This window comes from Gorilla gorilla, chromosome 7 (assembly GCF_029281585.2).
Source record: "Gorilla gorilla gorilla isolate KB3781 chromosome 7, NHGRI_mGorGor1-v2.1_pri, whole genome shotgun sequence".
Classification (NCBI taxonomy): Eukaryota; Metazoa; Chordata; class Mammalia; order Primates; family Hominidae; genus Gorilla; species Gorilla gorilla.
The window spans coordinates 144,313,879-144,335,428 of NC_073231.2; the positions used below are offsets into that span (position 1 = coordinate 144,313,879).

Sequence of the window (21,550 nt, forward strand, 5' to 3'; positions counted from 1 at the left end):
CACCTGACATTACAGAGCAGAGTTGGATGAAAGTAATCTTGCCCACGAGAAACCCACAACCCGAGGTGAACAGTTAAATGAGTCCCTACTCTGTGTAAATCTCTGTTTACACTGTAAAAAAAAAAAAAAAAAAAAAAAAAAAAAAAAAAAAAAAAAAAACTTAATCCATCCCTGTTGTGACCAGGCCTCACTGTTTCAAACTAGACGAGTGCTGCATTTGATGGCAAAGCACTTGACCTTCAGCACTTGTAGGCAAGGTGGATGGCATGCAGCATTTTCCCCTGAGAAGCCCTCTTTATGTTGCCCGGAGTGAATCTTGGACCAGACTACAGTGTTTCCACTGTGAGTCACTGACTAATATTTCCACTCTCTTTTCATAGTTGATGGATGTTTAATGATTTGCCAATCTGAGGAAGAGAGATTCTTTAGAAAACAATAATCCCTTTTACTTGCACAAGACATTAGGTTTTAAAAAGCCCTTCCCAAACATCCTCTCCACATCCCATTGGATTGTGATTGAGCCTGGTAAACTGCAAGACTTGTTAGTTAGTATCCCCATTCTCCAGATGAGAGAAAGAAGCCTCAGTGAGGTGGAACAACTCAAGGTCACACAGCAGGTGCATGAGGAAATCAGAGTTCAAATCCATGTTTTCTGACCCTCCAATCTGGTCCACTTTCCTCTACACCTAACCATCTGTCTAAGCTCTGATAACATCATCCATATTATGACATAAATCTCCAGATGAGAGGTTGGCCAAATCACATCCCCTTGGGTAACATAACCACACCATAAATTAAAAGCCCAATTAAAGAACAAAGCCTTTTAACTGGGACTTAGACTGTCCCCCGAGGCCACGATATAAAGGAAGAGCCCTTTCAAAGTCAATGGCTGCCTATCCTGGATATTACTCAGAGACCTACTTACCTACATGCACGAACTTTCAGACTCTAATTATTCACATGCTATGTTCCTTCTTCCGGGGCCCTGGTCCCAGCTGATCTGAGTTTGTAATCACTCCCCAAGCTCTGGCCCTCTCTCCAGCCTGCAGATGTAGTTAACAGTCCATCACACTGTATGGACAGCCCAGGTGCCTCTCGGCTTTGACATATCACTTAACATCAAGAGCATCAAAACCTGATGGAAAACAATGCCCCCTGGTTCAAATGGACAACTGAAGCGGTGTCTCCAGCTGTCTGAAAGCGAGATAGTTTGCCAGTGGCCAAGGAGCAAGGATTGTCACTATGAGCGATGTGGTTCTTGTTTTGCTGGCAAAGTGGGGTGGGGAGCTAGAAATGAGGTGGGGAGAAGGGGAGGGCATAGTCTTGACTGCTAGCTCAAAATTTTATTTCTATTCCCATCCTATCCCTAATAGTCAACGGCAATAACATGATACTGCTGTGTCCCAAAATAATAACAGTTACTACTTGCCTCGTCTAAACATCCCCTCCAGTGACTGGGCTTGAAGCTGGCTCTACAGATCAAGAGCTGGTCCCTTTCCATGTCATAGCTGAGCTGCAGTGTCCCCGCACACCCCTGTCCCCAGCCAAGCCACAGGAAGAGCGGGTCTGTGCATTCTCCTGGATCACAGGGAATCGCTGCCACTGTCCCCTCCACCCCAGTGCGGTCTTCTCCTGAGCCTGGCCCCCGGGTTCCCTGGCTCCAAGGACCCCAATGGCCAAGGTCTGCATGCGCCCCCTCAGCCTCCATCTGGGACTCCTGGGGGGAACCCCTCATTAACCCAGCCTCTCCGCTCCTTTCACAGCCCTGGCCCTTCTTATCCCCTCAAGACCTGTCCAGATGTGCAGCAAACCTGGAGGGCAGAGAGACTGGGGAAAATCGAGGGAGATAAACCACATTTTGCGGCGGAATCGCTGTTCCGTGATAGAAAGCCATCCAACTGGCAACCACGCTTGCAGAAGCGTCACTACCACCGAGAGAGTTTTGCAGCTGCCGACCCCGAAGCGCTCTCACCTACCTGTCTCCACTGCAGGGCTCCCCTCTCTCTCCCCCGGGGGCCGCGCTCCTGGGTCCCTCTCTCTCCTCTTTCGCCGTCTCTGGCAGCCAACACTTGCGGCGGCGGCGGCGGGCGGACTGGGGAGTCCGCAGCACCTGCGAGCTGGTGTTGGGTCCCCGCGGCGAGGCTGCCTGGAGGAGGAGCGAGCGGATGCTGCCCTCGCCCGCCGCCGCCGGTGCTGATGCAGTTGCTATGGTTATAGAACCCCGCAGCTGCCCCCCTCTCCGTGCAACAGCTGCCCGGCCGCGGCCTCCGGGCAGCCCCAGCGAGCGGGCGCCAGGACGCGAGGCTGTCAGCGCGGTCGGGGGAACGCAGCCGCCAGCGCCGCAAGAAAGCAAGGACCGAGCGGCTGCGCCCGCGCCGCTGGGCTGGCGCCTCCCGGGCTGCGCTCACCTCTGGCGCCCTCACTCCTCTCCTTCCTCCGCCGGGACGCGGCCAGACCCTCCGCGCCGCGCCGCGCCGCGCGCCCTCGCGGCCGGGAGAGCCCGCCCTGCTGCTCCCGCTGGCTCCGCTCCGCAGCCGCTGCGCACCGCGGGGGTAGACGCTGCGCGACTGGCTGGCGGCGCGGCTCACGCGCTCCCACCTCGGTCCCTCTCCGCCGCGAGGCCCTGATGGGAGCCCGGGGCGGGCCGCCCGGCGGCCAAACCCCGCCCGCTCCGCCGCCCGGGTGCCCAGGGCGCAGGCTGCGGCCCCGCGTGCGGCCCTCCCAGCCTGACCGGCGCGAGCATGCTCAGTCCCCGCGGCGGGGCTGCCCTCTCGAGCCAAGACCCCAGGCCTCGGGCAGAAAAAGGGTCCCTGCAGATCCCCGGGGGCGGGGCGCGGCGGAGAACTGGCCGGGAGGGGACTGTTGAACTTGGAAGAGAAGCCCAGGCAACAAGTAGATGCCTGAGAAAGGGTAAAAGCGCTGAGCAACCCATACCTCCAATGCGAAGTCAGCAGTGGCCTTCAACCAGCCAGCCGGCCCGTCATCCGATGGGCTCCTCACTTCATGCTGAACGTGGGGGTTCACAGACGTGTGAGATTCTGTCCACGGAGGAGGGAGAGGAAGATTGGGGAGGGTTAAGCCAGCTCCCGTCTACTGAGCATTCTTAAGGGGCATTGGGAACTCTAATTATCACCACCACTGTGCTGGCAAGTTCTCGTGGCATGCCTGTGACAGATGACAAAACAGCCTTAGAGAAGGAGCCAAGACTGGGACTCGGAAGCCCAGTGACCCGTCCACTAAACTCGGCTGCACTAACTCCACCCAGGAGGAGGCAGGGAATGGAACCAGGCATTAGAGGATGACTATGTCCCCCATTAGACTGGGCTGCACTAACTCACACCCCAGGAGGAAGCAGGGAATGGAACCAGGCAATTGCAGTTGGCAGGAGGAGTCTCTAACCCAGTCAGGCTGGGGGCAGGGGCAAGTAACTGGGGAAAGATACCTGAAAAAAAGGCATAAGAACAAATGAGTGGGGCGGTGAAGGGTGGAGAAGACTGCTCTTTCCAGGACAAGAGGAGCAGGGTACAGAGGCCTGGAGGCAGGACAGAACAGCTGGAACCTAGCAGCAGCAGGCAAGGAGAGGTGAGGCAGGCCAGTGGTGAGGTTTACAGGGCAGGCACTGCACACCAAAGGCCTTGCGATCCAAGTGAAGGGGTTGGAATTTGACAATGTGACCCTTAGGACGGGAGGGGAATGGGGAAGGTGGTGGGGAGGAGGGCAGTGAAGCAGTTTAAGCAGGAGAAAGGCTGGGTGGGAATGAAGGGAAGGTCACCTTAGTTGAAGTGTGTGTGGTGCTGGCTAGGGTGGGGATTAAGGCTGCAGAAAGGGGTGTCCTAAGGAGGCTGTTGACATAGTGGGCCTGGGCAGATGGAGGCTCTGAGCTATCTACCCTGCTTGTCCTCCCCACAGCAAGCCCAGGGCAATGCATACCCTCAGTAAATGTTTGGTGAATGGCAAATAAATATGAATTTCTCAATAGAGAAAATGGGTGCTTTTCTTTTACAATATTTGTCTCTTAAATGTGTTCATAACCATATGGCATTTATTTTGCTATTGACATTGCGTTTTTATGCAACCTTATTTTTGAAAGTCAATGCAAGCACTTATTTTCCTCTGCATTTTCTAGTCCCCAGCAGTAGAGATATGCCAGGAGCATAGGATTTACTTGTATTGGATGTATTGTCTGGATAAAACAGCTCCATGATGTATTAAGTGAAAAAGCAAAGTGCAGAACAGATAAAATAAGATAATATTAAAATAAGACAACTGTTGTGAAACAAGGAGACAGATAAACATATTTGTGTTGCTTGCATTGGCATAAAAAGACGCTAGAAGGCTATGTAAGAAACTTGGAGAAGTAGCTATTAGCTATGAGGGTGAAGATGGGTGGAAGAACTAGGTTGACGAGGTTAGAGTGAGAGTGAGAATTTTGACATACACTATTTTTTTGTTTCTTGAGACAGGGTCTTACTTTGTTACCCAGGCTAGAGTGCAGTGGCACAATCTTAACTCACTGCAGCCTTTAACTCCTGGGCACAAGCAATCTTCCCACCTCAGCCCCTCCAAGTAGGTAGGACTACCATGCCTGGGTAAGGTTTTTATTTTTTGTAGAGATGGGGTCTGACTATGTTGCCCAGGCTAGTCTCAAACTCCTGGGCTCAAATGATCCTCCTGCCTCAGCCTTGCTGGGATTATAGGTGGGAGCCACTGCACTTGACCTCAACATACACTTTTATAAAACATTTTGATGTTTAAGCCAAAAAGAAATTGCACATATATATAAGTGTGTATGCGCATATATATAAACACACACATACGTATGTGTGTATATGTGTATGTGTGTGTGTATATATACGTATACACATAATCTGTATATATAATCCGTGACTAGAATCTCAGTGAATCTTGAAATAACCTCAAAGGCAACAGGCAACATGTGCCAGTGAGACCCTATGTCGCAAGAGATGCCCCCAATCCTTGTCCCCCATGTGGTAAAATAGTGTTATGAATTATGACTGCAAAGTCTTCTTCAAACTGTGCCCGTGGACTGCCCAGCATGACATTAATCAATCAGCTGCAGTGATGCACTGTTGGCCCCGAGATCCCCTTACCCACTGTCCTCTTAATGAATGGGCCTTGTGCAAGGTAAGGCCCTGAACAGCTGGGGGCTGGGGGAGGTCTGGAAGGGAAAGCCTCTACCACTGCCCAGGTCGGGCCTTGGTGGAACTGACTCAAAAGCAGCAATAGCCCTCCAATGTTATCTCCCACCAAGAAAATGTCCCATTGCCCAACAAATCACAGAAGCCAGAAACCTACCATCGTCCTAGGCTTCCTAACCTCTCCCTCTCTCCCGTTCTCTCGACTCTTCTCATCTCCCTCAACCGAATTAATTGCCAACGTCTGCCAATTCCACCATGTAAATAGCTCTCAGAGTCATCTATGACAGGGGCTCCCTGAGAGATTTTTTAAAATCTTCTTCAAAAAGGGGTCATGAGTGATGACATGTCTTTAAAGAAAAATGGTGTTTTGGGATGAGCAGTTACAGATAGGACAGATGGACATTGATTCTGAGATGGATACAAGCCAAATCCAGGCCCTGGTTCTGCTGCAGGTGGAAGGTGAGCCCACTTGAAAGAATTGAGTGCTGAGAGGTACAGTCTGGGGAGCTCCCCTGAGATGCTTTGGCTGAGTGGGGTTCAAGGGTGTGGTGTGAGGTTGTCCTCCCTCATAGGGACCACAGGGGCTTGAGCCCCTTCAGGGTGAGCAAGGGATCACAGCCAAGTGGGCCAGCATTTCTTCCTGCAGAAGGCAGGTTTTCAATGGTGACATCCTGTGGCAGCAAGAAGCAACTGTCCTAAAATGCTAATCAGACTCCACAGCTCTACATATCGGAGAGAAAGTCCGAGCAGCTTCACTGGGGACTGGACTGTGTGCAAACCCCGGCAGATTGAGGACAATTCGGGAAGAACAGACCCCAAGAGGGAGCAACTTCACTTCCCGCTAATAGAAGGACACAGAGGAAACAATTTGCCAGGCCTGGAACCCTGGCTTCGCTGCTGTCTTCCTGTTGTCCTTAAAGATGCAGTGTGACCTAATTGCATCTCAGTTCCCATTTCTCTAAAACAAGGATAATAATAAAATGGACCTCATAGCTTTTTTGTGAAGATTAAATGGATGAACACATATGGATGCAAATGGATTGAAGCTTAGAACCCTGCCTCAGACCAAGGAAGGGCTATATAGGCGTGAGCTGTTATTATGATCTTTTTCAATACTGAGATGAGTTGAAGAAATAGAAGAGGTGTCTGGGTGCCATGTTTATTAGTTATACTTTCTTATCTAGCCACACCTTGACCCAGGATCATCCTGCTTCTTATCTGAAATAATTTCTTATCTGATCTCTCCAAATCTTGTGTTGTCCCCTTTAATACTCTTCTGTATACATCCTGTGGACCTTTTAAAAATGCAACTTTGATCCCATCCTCTTCCTCTTAAGATCCTTCAGGAGTGACTCTGGACTTCCAGAATAAGTTCCATGCCCCAGAGTCTGGCCTTCAGGGGTAGCTAAGGTCTGACTCCTGCTCTGTTTGGTCCAGCAGCACGCAAGTGTTTGTACTTCACAGAAAGCCTCACCATGTCTAGAACATCCATGAATTCTTACTCATCCTTCAAACCTCTGTCTCCTTATTACTTCCTTCCTGAAAGCTTCTCAGACCTACCTTAGAGTTAATCCCTTCTTCCATGGAGCTGCCTCTGAACCTCACACATAGTCAGAGCCTGTAATCTAATTATTTAATATAAAAATAGATTTCCCACACTAGACAGAGAAGTTTTTGAATTAAGTTATTTTAAAAGGGGCCTGTGTCTTTTTATCTTTCTTTACTCAAATTATAGCACAGTGTTTGGAATATACAGAGGATGTTCTCAGTACGTGTCAAAAATGTTATTTGAGGCCGGGCGCGGTGTCTCACGCCTGTAATCCCAACACTTTGGAAGGCTGAGGTGGGTGGATCATCTGAGGTCAGGAGTTCAGGACCAGCCTGGCCAACATGGTAAAACCCTGTCTCAATGAAAAATGCAAAAAAATATATATATATCTGGGCATGGCAGTGCACGCCTATAATCCCATCTTCTCGGGGGGCTGAGGCAGGAGAATCACTTGAACCCAGGAGGTGGAGGTTGCAGTGAGCGGAGATTGCACCATTGCACTTCAGCCTGGACAACAAGGTGATACTCTGTCTCAAAAAAAAAAAAAAGTATTTGAATAGATTTGAGGTTGATTTTCTTCTCATGTGATATGGTTTGGCTATGTCCCCAAATCTTATCTTGAATTGTAGCTCCTATAATTCCCACATGTTGTGGGAGAGACCCAGTGGGAGATAATTAAATCATGGGGGCGGTTTTCCCGCATATTGTTCTCATGATAGTGAATAAGTCTCACGAGATCTAACGGATTTATAAGGGGTTACCCCTTTCACTTGAGTCTCATTCTCTCTGGCCTGCTGCCATGTAAGATGTGCCTTTCATCTTCCACCATGAATGTGAGGCCTCCCCAGCTACGTGGAACTGTGAGTCCATTAAACCTCTTTTTCTTTATAAATTACCCAGTCTTGCATATGTCTTTATCAGCAATGTGAAATGGCCTAATACATCATGTATTTGACTTGTGGCAGCCAACCAAAAATCAAAAGTTTTTTTAAACATCAATGTAGTTATGATAGCCATTCAATTATTGCGTTTAATTTTATTAACTGATGAAATGAGGGATTGGTTCACCTAAGAACCAGCTTGATTGGCACAGGAGGGTGAGAAGGGAAATTAAGAGAAGGCTGACTTCGTTATGCTTCGGGGAAGGTCTTCAATGAAAATACTTCGTCAGCAGTTCAGCCCAGAGGCATTCCCATGTTTATCACTTCTTTCTATCAGTGCTTTATTTGGGGGCACATATAACGGTGACCACAGCCGAACTCTCAGGCAGCAGTGTTCTTACCGGAAACCAGACACTATTCTAAACAGTTTGTGTGGAACTCATTTCATCTTTCATAGGGTCAACAAGCCTGTTATGAGGAAACACAGGCAAAGGTGTGGAACTTGACAAAATTTACCTAGCCTAGATTTGAACAGCCAGTCCCTGTTTACTCCCACTAAACATCACCACCTACATCCTCTGTTCGAGCTTGGCTTCCATTTCCTGTGTGGTTTACATTTATAAGTTATACAGGTGTCTTACTATCATTATCTAACACAGTGTTTCTCAACCTCAGCATTACTGACAGTTGAGACCCAGTGATTCTCTTCCAGAGGGGGCTTCCCCATGCATTGCAGGATGTTGAAAAACTCCCTGACCTCTGCCCAACAGTAGCACCTTCCCTCACCCTAAATTGCAATGAACAAAATGGTATCTAGACATTGGCAATGTCTCTGGGGAGCAAAATTGAGAACCACTAATCTGAAAAATAGATTTAGGGCATTATCGTTTACTGTAAAAGATAATGAATATAAAACCAACTTAAATAAATTTACTGATATTTTCAAATAGGCCAGTATCAGCTGGGTGCCATGGGTCGCACCTGTTATCAAAGCAATTTAAGAGGCTGAGAAGCGAGGATCACTTGAAGTCAGGAGTTTGAGACCAGCCTGGGCAATATAGCAAGACCCTAGTTTCTACAAAAAACAAAAACAAAAACAAATTAGCTAGGTATGATGGTGGCTACCTATAGTCCCAACGACTTGGAAGTCTTAGGAGAGAGGATCTCTTGAGCACAGGAGCTTGAGACTGCAATGAGCTGTGATAGAACCACCGCACTTCAGCCTGGGTGATACAGCAAGACCTCCCCCCAACCAGAAAAGGGGCCAATATTCGTAGATATAATTGAATCAACACTTTTCAATTGTAGTTTGGGCTGGCAAAGGCTTTCCTGACAGATGTGTTTGCTTGACTTTTTCTTTCTGTTCACTTGTGTTTCCATTACATGTGCATTCTTTTTTTCTTTTTGTGTTTTTTTTTTAGGCAGTCTTGCTCTTGTCGGCCAGGCTGGAGTGCAATGGCACGATCTCGGCTCACTGCAACCTCCGCCTTCTGAGTTCAAGTGATTCTCTTACTTCAGCTTCCCAAGTAGCTGGGATTACAGGTGCCTGCCACCATTCCTGGCTAATTTTTGCATTTTTAGTAAAGACAGCATTTCACCATGTTGGCCACGCTGGTCTTGAACTCCTGACCTCGTGATCCGCCCGCCTGGGCCTCCCAAAGTGCTGGGATTACAGGCTTGAGCCACTGCACCCGGCCCATGTGCATTGTGCATTCTTTTTAAATCTCTGTGCGTGTGTGTGTGTGTGTGTGTGTGTGTGTGTATGTGTGTGTGTTTTATTTCATTTGTTTGCAGGGGTCTTTTTAAACCATTTGTCCACTTTGCAGGGATTAGCTTAATTATAGCATTTTTATGATCTTTAATTTAATTAATTAGGCATGAGCAACTCCATATCCCCATTGCACTGAAGGAGGTAAACCACTGCCAAGTTCTGCTCATGTGTGATTCTCAAAAGTAGGCATCCCTCAAGAGTGGGCAAGGCAGGTGCACGCCAAAATGCAGACAGAGTTATGGTGCTGCTGTCAATGTTTATGTTAAACATCCGTGAAACTAAACCATTTTCCTTTTTAAGACAAAGTTCAATATAAATGAACATCTTAACATATTCTGGCTGTGCACAAGATTTCCCATATTTTAGACAGCAGCACCATAACTCTGTCTGCATTTTGGCGGGCACCTGCCTTGACCACTCTTGAGGGATGCCTACTTTTGAGAATCACACATGAGCAGAACTTGGCAGTGGTTTACCTCCTTCAGTGCAATGGGGATATGGAGTTGGTCGTGCCTAATTAATTAAATTAAAGAAAGCACATGGGCAGTAGAATCAAAGGGACCCAGTGGGACCCCAACTTTAGCCTCTCTACCTGTATGACCTTGTGCATGATATAAAATCTCCCTAAACTTCAGCTTCCTCCTCTGCTGCTTTACATGAGAATTAATCATTATATGAAAAAGGTCTAACCTCTGGCATGTTCTCAGTAATGGCAGATACTCTAATTCAGCGGAACCACCACCTGCATTTGCCAGCCCTCCTTGTAGCCAGATGGGAACTGCATGACTCCCCAATAGTCAGTGGTCAAATGAGCAGACATGTTTGTGTGAGGAAATAGTGGGCATGAGACACACACACACACACACACACACACACACACCCTCTCTTCTATCTCTGCAAATGAAAACAAAAAAAGAAATATACAACAACAGCAACAAAATAAAACAGCAAATTTCAAAATAGAGATAGGTCAGGCCCCTGAAGTTACCTCTGAGGCTCCTAGTGACAATCGCCTGACCCACATCAGGGCAAGAAGTTAAGTCTCATTTCAATTTCACATCCCTGAGATGTCAGGGCTTATCTGCTTATGTAGCATACACTTGCCAATTCTGAGTAATCTAGGTAGAGAGTCACAGATTTCCAAACCAGTAGACAATCACGTTGAAAATGACACCAAGACTTCGCATGTCCATACCACAAGATTGGTGCTGTTATTATCCAGAGTTTTCATGGATAAGGAAACCGGCATAGCTGGCTAATAGCACTTCTCCAAGCTAGAAAGTGGCAGAGATGCAATTTGACCCTAGCAGTCTAGTTCCAGGATTTTCTCCTCTGGGAAGCCCCAGTAAAGGTTTGAGTAATGAATGATTGATAGAATTGGGGGCACATTATGTTGTGTTTACTTATCACACTTAATCATGCCCATTTCTTTACCGCTAAGAGCTTGATTCATTACTGAAGAAAAAAGGTCAGTTGGTAACAAATAAATCATTTGTGTCTTTGAGAACATCAGCAACTTTGAAGAAAAGGGGGTGAGGATGTCTATTGAGTTGATAGCCTAATGACATTAAAAGCAAATGTCCTTAGTAAATGGTCAAACAATGATATTATTTTTCAAGCCAATAAAGAAGATGTGTATATATTAAAGTTACACATATATATGTTTTCTTTATTGAGTTGAAATGATGAATATATATGTACATATTCATCCTTTTAAGTTGGTGAATTATTAAATGGCTATAGTACTTTGGGAACAAATTCTTCCTTTTATAAAGGACACAGCCTTGGGAGTTGTCCAGGGCATTCTCTCTTCTCATGATCAAAGTGTTTAAGTCTTCAATATCATTCCTGTCTGCAGAAACTCCAGGCCCTGTTCCAAGGCCTGCCCTTGGTGAATTATAAAGGGGGAGCAATTTGTCTTCAGCACAAAGTTGCTATGTGTGTTTGCTCTGAGACTTTTCCCCCCTCTGTGTAATAGAGTAGGTGCACCGCCCTTGCTGGGTGCACTGGGGGATTCAATGGCACCACAGTGTGCAAGCTGGGGCTCAGCATGTGGTCTGGCCCCTAATGGGCATCCAGTACATCTTCGGCCCATTCCTTTCAGGCTCCTACCATCTCGTGTTGCTTCCTCAGCCACTAGCACCTTGTGGCTCACCTATAAAAGACTCAGTGACCAGGCAATAACCTCCTGAGAATACTGTAGACAGGAAACCCTTAGCATGGCTCTAGCACTGAGAACTGCTAGTAATCAGCTCAGTGACCTTGGAAAAATCATGTGGATTCTCTCAGTTTCTCATCCATATAAGGGACAGTATTCATAAGAGAAGCACTAAGTTCCCTTCTAATTTTGACATTTAATGTGTCATCAGACATGCATTCCATTCCATGCAAACATTTGTTGCCTTAGATGAAAAAAGTACAAGTTCAACAAGAAACTCAGCTCAAATATATTACTCTTATTCAATATCAATGCTGTCTCCCTTAATTGAATGTAATTAAACACATCTCCTATTGTTTTAAGGTATTCTTAAATAAACATTTTAAACTTAATTTCAAAACTAAAATTTTTTAATGAAATGGATCAAACAGATAAAATAGTTATATATGTAACTCTCTCTCTCTCTATATATATATAGATATATGGGAGAGAGAGACATAGATAAACAGAGATGGCACATACATCTTCATTGTAACAATATTAAAACCTAGTACACCCAATCTAGTCTCAGGACGAGATCAGAGTCTGTAGCTATGCAGTGTCCTGTGTGCCCTTTCCTGATCCCATTCCCATCTCTCTCCCCCTTCAGGTGACATTTCTCAATTTTGTGTTATTAAGTTCCATGTTTTACATTTTTCCATACGTATATATCACATAAAATGGTTGTTTAGTTATTTTAGTCAAAGGAAGTAAGTTATTTGTATTCTTCTGAGGCTTGTTAATTTTTTTTTCTGAACATGTTTTCTTTTGGTGCTAGACATGTTGATGTAGTAACTCTAAATTCACTCATTGCTATTGCTGAATAATATTCCATTATAAGAATAAACCAGAATTTATGAGATTCCACAGCTATATTCAGTTTCTTCTGAGTATGGAGGGTGTGTGTGTGTGAGGGTGAGTGTGTGTGAGTGTGTGTGTGTGAGAGTGTGTGTGAGAGAGTGTGTGTGTGTGTGTGTGTCTGAGCATGCACATTTCCAACAAGGGTGCTATGACTATTAATGTATTCACCTCTTGGTACACTTATGCCTGTTTTCTCTATGCATTTAAGAGGACAATTGCTGAATTATAGAGTACATACCTGTTCCAATGTACAGGTAGTCCCACATTATTTTCTGAAAGGATTGTATCATTTTAAACTCGCATCAGCAGGGGGCACAAGTTCCCATGGCTACATGTCTTCCTAATACCTGATACGGTCAGACTGATTTTGCCAGTCTAATGAGCTGGAAATGGCCTTTTGTGCAGAAATGGTTTTTCTTTGCATGTTTCTGATTGTAAGTGATATTCAGGTCTCCTTTTGTGCTTACTGGCCATTCATGTTTCCTGTACTCTGAAATGCTTGCTGTTTTGCTGATGTTTATCACTGGGTCATTTATCTTTTTCTTATGAGTTTGTAGGAGTGTTTTACGTAGTCATAGTATTTTTTAGGTTTTATGTGTTCAAATACCTTCTCACGATGCGTGGTTCTTGTTTATCCACATTTCCGTGATGTCTTCAGATGAATAGAACTTTGTGTTAATATGTTGATCTTTATATTTTTCATTATCTTTGCTTTTGTGTTGCTTTTTAAGAACACTTCCTTATCATGAAAGCCATTAAGATCCTCCCCTATGTTATTTTTTAATTATAGGACTTTGATTTTTACTTCTTCTATCCAATGACTCAGCACCATTCATTGTCCAGGCCATGCTCCCCTGAGTAACCGGCCACACCAACTCTATGACAGACGAGGTTTGCATACAAGGAGGGTCTGGCTCTGGGCTCTCTGTTTTGTTCCATTAGTGTAGTGGGTCTGGCTCTGGGATCTTGATTTCGCTCCATTAGTGTAATTTGTTTCCCCTCTTATAAACAATATGTTACTGTTCATAATACTATAGTTTTGCAATGAATCTTGTTATTTCCTACTGTACTGTCACTCATCTGGTTCTTCTTCAGGAAGAATTTATTCAGGTATGTCAGTGATTCCTGACAACACACCACTGCAGGATTCTGGAAGGAACAGGACAAAAATGTGTTTTTCCTTTAAACTTTAGAATAAGCTTTGCTAAGTTTCATAACAACACTATTTAGGGTTCTTTTTTGAGATTTCTAATAATTACAGAGAGCAATTTGGGGGTTACTAACACATTTACAAAAATGAGGATACATTTATTTCAATCTTCTAATGCAATAAAAGTTTATAATTTTCTTCTTAAACCACTTGAAAACATTGTATTCCATTTAGACCTAGGTACCATGTTTTTTGTGGCTATTTTATTTTATGAGACAGGGTCTCACTCTGCACAGGCTGGAGGGCAGTGATGTGATCACAGCTCACTGCAGCCTCCATTTCCTGAAATCAGATGATTCTCCCACTTCAGCCTCCCAAGTAGCTGGGACTACGGGCATGTGCCACCATACCCAGCTAATTTTATTGTGTTTTTAGTAGAGATGGGGTTCCGCCATGTTGCGTAGGCTGGTCTCCAACTCCTGTACTCAAGCAGTCCGCCTGCCTCGGCCTCCCAAAGTACTGAGATTAAAGGCATGAGTCACCTTGCCCAGCCTAGTTATTTATTTATTTATTTGTTTATTTGTTTATTTATTTATTTATTTTTGAGATGGAGTCTCACTCTGTCACCAGGCCGGAGTGCAGTAGCATCATCTCGGCTCACTGCAACCTCCCACTCCCTGGTTCAAGCGATTCTCCTGCCTCAGCCTCCCAAGCAGCTGGGATTACAGGCATGCACCACCACGCCCAGCTAATTTTTGTATTTTTAGTAGAGACAGGGTTTCACCATGTTGGCCAGGATGGCCTTGATTTCCTGACCTCGTGATCCACCCGCCTCAGCCTCCCAAAGTGCTGGGATTACAGGAGTGAGCCACTGCATCCAGCCCTGGCCTGGCTATTTTAAAGGTATTTTTTATCCATCAGTAGGTAGAAATGCAACTGACTATAGCATTGGCTTTTACTGTCTACTCAGTTTGTTTAGGCTGCTGTACAAAAATGTCATAAACTGGGTGGCTTATAAACAATAGAAATGTATGTCTTTTAGTTCCAGAGTCTGAGAAATTCACGATCAAGAGGTGAGCAGATTTGGTGTCTGGTGAGAGCCATCTTCTCACTGTAACCTCATATGGAGGAGGGAGGCAAGGCTGCTCTCTTGGGCCTCTTTCACCAGGGCACTAAATGCCATTCATGAGGCCTCCATCTTCATGAACAAATCACTTTCCAGGGACCTCATCTCCAAATATCCTCCCACTGAGGACTAGGATTCAACATAAGAATTTGATGGGGGGCCCCCAATCCAGACCATTGCACCATGTCTATGCTAAAAACGGAAATTTACATGGTTAGCTGGGTCTTCTCCCTGATATCTACATATGTATAACCAACTCCCTGGAGGTCCTGTTAGGAATCGTCAGGTGTCCCAAAGTAACCGTTCTAAAGCATAGCTAAAGCATAGCAGACCACTTCCCAACATCCCCCTCACTCAAAGCTTCTATGATTCAGCGAATGTCTCAATGCCCAACCCAGTGCTCAGGCCAAAATATAGGAGCACCCCTCTCCTGCCTCACAACTTGCAACAGTTACGCCCTTCAGTGGCACCTCAAAAACCTTCCCCAAATAGCTCACTTCACCACCTGCACAGCCACCTCCCACCTGGCCCCCACACCTGTCATCTTTACCCTATAAATCTTCCAGAGAGACATATCTTAAGAACTTACACTAGTTTTCTAAAAAAATATTTATTGCTTAGTCCGTTTGGACTGATATAACAAAATATCATAAAATTGGTAGCTTATAATCAACAGAAATTGGCAGCTTATAAACAACAGAAATTTATATCTGGAGGCTTGGAAGTTCAAGATCAAGGTGCTGGAAGATGTGGTGTCTGGTGGGGGCTGGGGGCCTGGTCTCTTTATAAAGAAACCTCTTCTTACTGCATCCTATCATAGCGGAAGGGAAAACAAGCTCCCTTGAGCCTCTTTTATAAGGGCACTAATTTCATTTATATCCTAATCACCTCCCAAAGACCCTTCTCTTAACAGCACCCTTGGGGATTAGGTTTCAACATATGAATTTAGGGAGGACAAAGGCATTCAGACCATGACAGCCATATTCTTATGATCTGTTACTAATTCCAATAATTTTTCTATAGATTCATTTGATTTCTTATGCAGACAGTTGTGTTAGCTGGGAATAATGGTAGTTTTGATTGTTTCTTTTCATATTTTATGCAAATGATTTGTCTTTCATGTCATAGGTCCCTGGCTGAACATAGAATGCAGGAGATGACAGTGAGCAGTCTCCCATTGATCTTTATTTTAAAGAGAATGCTTTTAAACAATTCAATGTTGTATATATCATTCCATTATTTTACCTGTAGATACCCATAAATGATTGAAGAAAGTTTTCTTTTATTCTTATATTACTAAACTTTTTAGTATCAAATGATTATTGAAATTTTACCATTCTTTTCTACATCTATTAAGATAAGGAGGTGATTTTTCCTTTTCACTTCCGTGAATAGAGTAGATTACATTAATATGTTTTATTATATTGATGTAAATTTGTATTCCTGGAATAAACATCCATTGGTCATTATTCACCTTCTTTTTGCAAACACTCTTCCATTTACACTGCCAGTTTTATTTAGAAATGTTATATTATGTTTATGAATGAGATTCAAATACAATTTTCCTTGACTCTACTAATCTTGCTTGGTTGTAGAATCAAAGTTATACCAACACTCTCTTTTTCACTTTTTTGAAATATTTTATATAATATGAATAATATCTACTTCTCGAGTACTTAGCTATAAAATAATTGGGGGGGCCTAAACTTTTCTTTACAGGAAGAGATTTAATTGTTGATTTAGTTTCCTCACAGAGGAACCTGCTGTGTAAAATTGGATAAATCCCTGGTTCTCCCTGGATCATTGTCTTCATTTATAAAATCTATTGAGTTCTATCATGTTATGTAAGCTCCTTTCTTCATTTTATACTTGCTGTAGGTCTGAGCAGTGACACGACTCAGTCTTCTCTCTAACTCTGTTTTCTCCTTCCTGAAGTTGTCACAAAGTCTCAGCTTTTATGGAAAAATTTATAATATTTAAAAATTTATAATAAATTTTATTTAGAAATTTATAGTAAATTCTATTTAGAAATTTATAGTAAATTCTATTTAGAAATTTATAGTAAATTCTATTTAGAAATTTACAGTACATTCTATTTAGAAATTTACAGTACATTCTATTTAGAAATTTACAGTACATTCTATTTAGAAATTTACAGTACATTCTATTTAGAAATTTACAGTACATTCTATTTAGAAATTTACAGTACATTCTATTTAGAAATTTACAGTACATTCTATTTAGAAATTTACAGTACATTCTATTTAGAAATTTACAGTACATTCTATTTAGAAATTTACAGTACATTCTATTTAGAAATTTACAGTACATTCTATTTAGAAATTTACAGTAAATTCTATTTAGAAATTTATAGTAAATTCTATTTAGAAATTTATAGTAAATTCTATTTAGAAATTTATAGTAAATTCTATTTAGAAATTTATAGTAAATTCTATTTAGAAATTTATAGTAAATTCTATTTAGAAATTTATAGTAAATTCTATTTAGAAATTTATAGTAAATTCTATTTAGAAATTTATAGTAAATTCTATTTAGAAATTTATAGTAAATTCTATTTAGAAATTTATAGTAAATTCTATTTTGAAATTTATAGTAAATTCTATTTAGAAATTTATAGTAAATTCTATTTTGAAATTTATCGTAAATTTTATTTTGAAATTTATCGTAAATTTTATTTAGAAATTTATAGTAAATTTTATTTAGAAATTTATAGTAAATTTTATTTAGAAATTTATAGTAAATTTTATTTTGAAATTTATAGTAAATTTTATTTTGAAATTTATAGTAAATTTTATTTTGGAATTTATAATAAATTTTATAATATAGTTATTAGGCGAAGCTCCAGAGGTGGAAGATGGACGTTCCAGGATTGAAGCAAATTGAGCCTATTTATAAACTGAAGGAACCAGAAAGAGTGAGAGTACAGAAAAAGAGAGGGAGGGAAGAAAGAACAGGGAGGTCCTGAGGAAGGCTTTACTGCTAGAGAGGAAGATTTGGAATCAGAGATTGAGGAAAATGGGAAACCTGGACTGGTGTAGAAGAACAGGTGATCAGGGACAGGCTGATGGCTTGATATGACAGATACGGGCAGGTCGCTGGGCTGTGGCTTGGATTCCAGAGGATCTACAGCAGGAATGGAGTGGAGAGAGCTCACTGTATGAATTAGGGTAATTACCGGATGCTGGCTGAAGAGCTGAATCGTGATAAGCTGGAGGAGGACGAGGGAAGTGGGGGCTGGAGGTGTCTGTGATATTAAAGTAAAAAGAGGTGGTGTGGAAGGGAAAGAGGACGCTAAAATACCGGAACTGAAAATTAAATTCAATTAAATTTTTTAAAAAATGCAGCTGCTATGATCAGAAAGAACAGATCTGAATGTACATGCTTGTCAGGGTGGAGTGCTCTGAGTTTGGGATTGGGTTAAGGTTAGGGTAAATACCCAGGGACATCATGGGAGGGGAAATGAAAGGAGACTCTGTGGCAAGATAGAGTGAAGCCAGGGCTGTAGAGAAGCATCTGCAGTGAGTGGTTGATTTTGCCCTTATTGTCTGCCCCAAAGAGTGTTAAGAAATTTACATATATTATGTAATTTAATCCTCACAACAGGATAATGAGGTAGGCTTTAATATTATCTCTAATTTCCAGATGGAGAGCTGATGCTTAGAAAGTTGGTATGCCAGGTTCACCTAGGACATTTCTGAGATGGGATTTAATTCCACATCTTTCTGATCCCAAAGTCATGACATTTAACCAGTATTCCACATGCTAGAGAGGCCAGGAAGTTTAGCCACTCATTCCTGAGACATTAAAATCTCCCAGAGAAACAGCAGGACTTTGGGTGGAGAGCAAGCCCCTGAGCCAGCAAATGCCAGAGCGAGAGCAGGTGAAGGGCGGAGGAGAAGATGCCACAGACTCCAAGAGCCTCTGCTGAAGGCCAGGGACAGGGACCTGGAGCTCTGTGGAGAACTGGAGTATGGGGACAGAAGAGAGCGCTACATTCACTTGAGGTGGCAGAGGAGAAAAGAAATCCCCAAGGGAGAGTCAGGTTTCAGTTAAGGTGGGGGCCCTGTCCTGTGGAGCTCTCGAGGGACATCTCATCACTCAAAACAACTCAAGCTACTATATGAGCACTCCTTGCATGTGCTAACAAGCAGTCATCATGCAACAGAAAATGTGCAATAGCAGCCAAGACAAGCTGGCCTGGGATCTTGGGTTGGGACTCTGCACTGAGAGGTCAAGGGAGGATTCCCAGAGGAGGTGACATCTGAACTTGGACTTGAAGCATCAGCATTTCCAGGAAGCATAGTGGGATTACAGACATAGGAAACCTAGAGGTGTAGAGCAGTGTGGATTGTGGAGAAGCTAAGAACAGTCCACTGTAGCGGGAACACTGTGGACATTTGTGAGGAGGTGGCTTTGCCTGCAAGCCTCTATAGAGAAGGCGATATTTCCACAGAATCTAAAAAGGTGCTAGATGAATGAGTGCCAAGCAGATAAGATGAGGTGAGGAAAACATTCCCCATGACAGGATGCTAGAGCACTGAAATATGGCTGGGAAGGGGACCTTCCAGTTCCCAGGAAGCATCACTGAGAGGTGAAAACACACACCTGCTGGCTAAGGCAGCATCCTCTTTCCTGGCTTAGGTGGGCCCAGCAGCAACACAATAGATACTTGTGTGTATTTCCTTCCTAAGCCATCGGCAAAGTAAGCCTGCCCTGCATGACACCACATTGCTTCCACTAAGGTGCTGAGGATAGGGCCATTAGACCCACGTCCTGTGGGTTTAGACCCAGGTCCCATGCACATTTGTATATAAGTGATATGAGAGTCTCTCCTCCTCTACCCTATTTCCGACAAATCCATTTATTAGTTCCCAATATTGATGAGAGAACTGAATGAGGCATTCCACATTTAGCATCTTTCTTGATCCCTACTTCTACCCCATGAGTTAGATATTGTTATCCTCATTTTACAAGCCACAAAATTTAAGCACACAGAGATCAAGAGATTTGGCTACGTACAAACATCCCTTCCAATTGTAGACCTTTTTTTAAAGGGAATATTTACTGCATGCTTTTGTATCCATAGTCTGTGATTTTGTTCCTGTTACCTCCACTGGCAGAGAAGTAGTGCCCCTTGCTCCAAGACATGTCACCAATAAATGCTGGACTTTCGGCTTGCTATCCTGTGATATTTTCACAAGGATCACTGTAGTACTTCCACAACCAGAAGCAAAGGGTATATTTTCATGCAGGAATGTTGGCTAAACCTGGTGAATTTTATCACTTTGCCTCAGGGCTTCCAGAAAATTTGGCACTCAGTGGGGCTCCCTCCTTATGTCCTGGTTCACCTTTACTTCAAGAGGCAGTTCAGGGACCACCAGTGGGTCCTGCACAAGTCAGGCACAGATCAGAGGAGAGAATGCCAAGGCCCTGAACCCTAAAGACTCCGAACCCTAAAGACTCCCTCCTCTTTAGGCAAACGGCAGATTTATCCAGCGACTGATAAAGGAATAAGGATAAGATAGGGGCATTAGTCTAGTGGATTCAGTTCAAAGGCACCGAGAAACTGAGGTTTTCAGCATGGAGATGTTCACCTCAGGGTGGGTCTGTGTTGCATGCTAAGAAAGGAAGCCAGCCATCTAGTGAGCTCTTTCAGAGTGCTTTGTTTTTTCATTTACTTCTCTCACTAAACTTGCATCATGATTATCAACTTTGTTGGACTAGAACACAGCGAGGAGAACAGATTTGGAGTCTGAGTACCCAGAAGTAATTTCTGAACCTGCCAGTTCCTAGCTGGTCAACTGTGGCTTAAAAGTGCATGTTGGGGGTGGGGGTTAGGGAGAATGAAGAGATGACTAGGCAGAGCACAGAGGAATTTTAGGGCAGTGAAAGTACTCTGTATGGTACTATAATGGTGTTAAATCATCATTCATTTGTCCAAACTTATGGAATGCCCAACACCAAGAGTGAACAGTAATGTATGCTATGATAACAATGTGTCAATTTAGGCTCATTGTATTAGCCCATTCGCACACTGCTATAAGGATACTACCCAAGATTGGGTAATTTATAAACAAAGGAGATTTAATTGACTCACAGTTCCACATGGCTGGAAAGGTCTCAGGAAACTTACAATCATGGTGGAAGGCAAAACAGGAACATCTTATATGGTGGCAGGAGAGAGAAGCAAGTGAAGGAGGAGCTTGCCAAACACTTACAAAACCATCAGATCTCAAGAGAATGCACTTACTGTCACAAGAACAGTATGGGGGAAACTGTCCCCATGATCCAATCAACTCCCACAGGTTCCTCCCTCAACACCTGGGGATTACAATTCAAGATGAGATTTGGGTGGGGACACAAAGCCAAACCATATCACTAATCTACTGTAGCAATAACACTCTGGTACATGACATTGATAATGGGGGAAGGCTATGCAAAGAGGGGGGGGACTATATGAGATGTCTCTGGATCTTCTGCTCAATTTTACCTTAAACTTAAAACTACTATAAAACATATAAGTGTTTGTAAAAGGTTTATATCCCTGAACTTTTATTTTATAAAATAATTCATAAAACACATGCACTTATAAACTAGAAAGACTAATAATAATAAGGCTACTGTGAGGATTATATAAATTATTACACATAAGGTATTGAGAAGAATAACTGACCCATAGAAAGCACTCAATATGTGTCTGCTGTTGTTATTATCAATAATATGAATACTGAGAGAGAAGCTCAGAGGGGAAATAATTTGGCCAAGAAAATGCAGCTCACATGCCAGCCTGGGCCTTCCAGGTTCTAGAATTCATGTTCATTCTGCTACGGAGGAA

General features: G+C 43.3%; 1 protein-coding gene across 1 annotated transcript in view; it reads right to left on the reverse strand.

The window, feature by feature from the left end:
- Positions 1–2,100, reverse strand: part of FAM135B (family with sequence similarity 135 member B) — a 364,542-nt gene extending 362,442 nt beyond the window's left edge. Inside the window, exon 1 of the mRNA XM_019032899.4 lies at positions 1,977–2,100. The gene's annotated coding sequence lies outside the window, so the exon portion shown is untranslated. The remainder of the gene's footprint in view (positions 1–1,976) is intronic.
- Between the last annotated feature and the right edge of the window lie 19,450 nt (positions 2,101–21,550).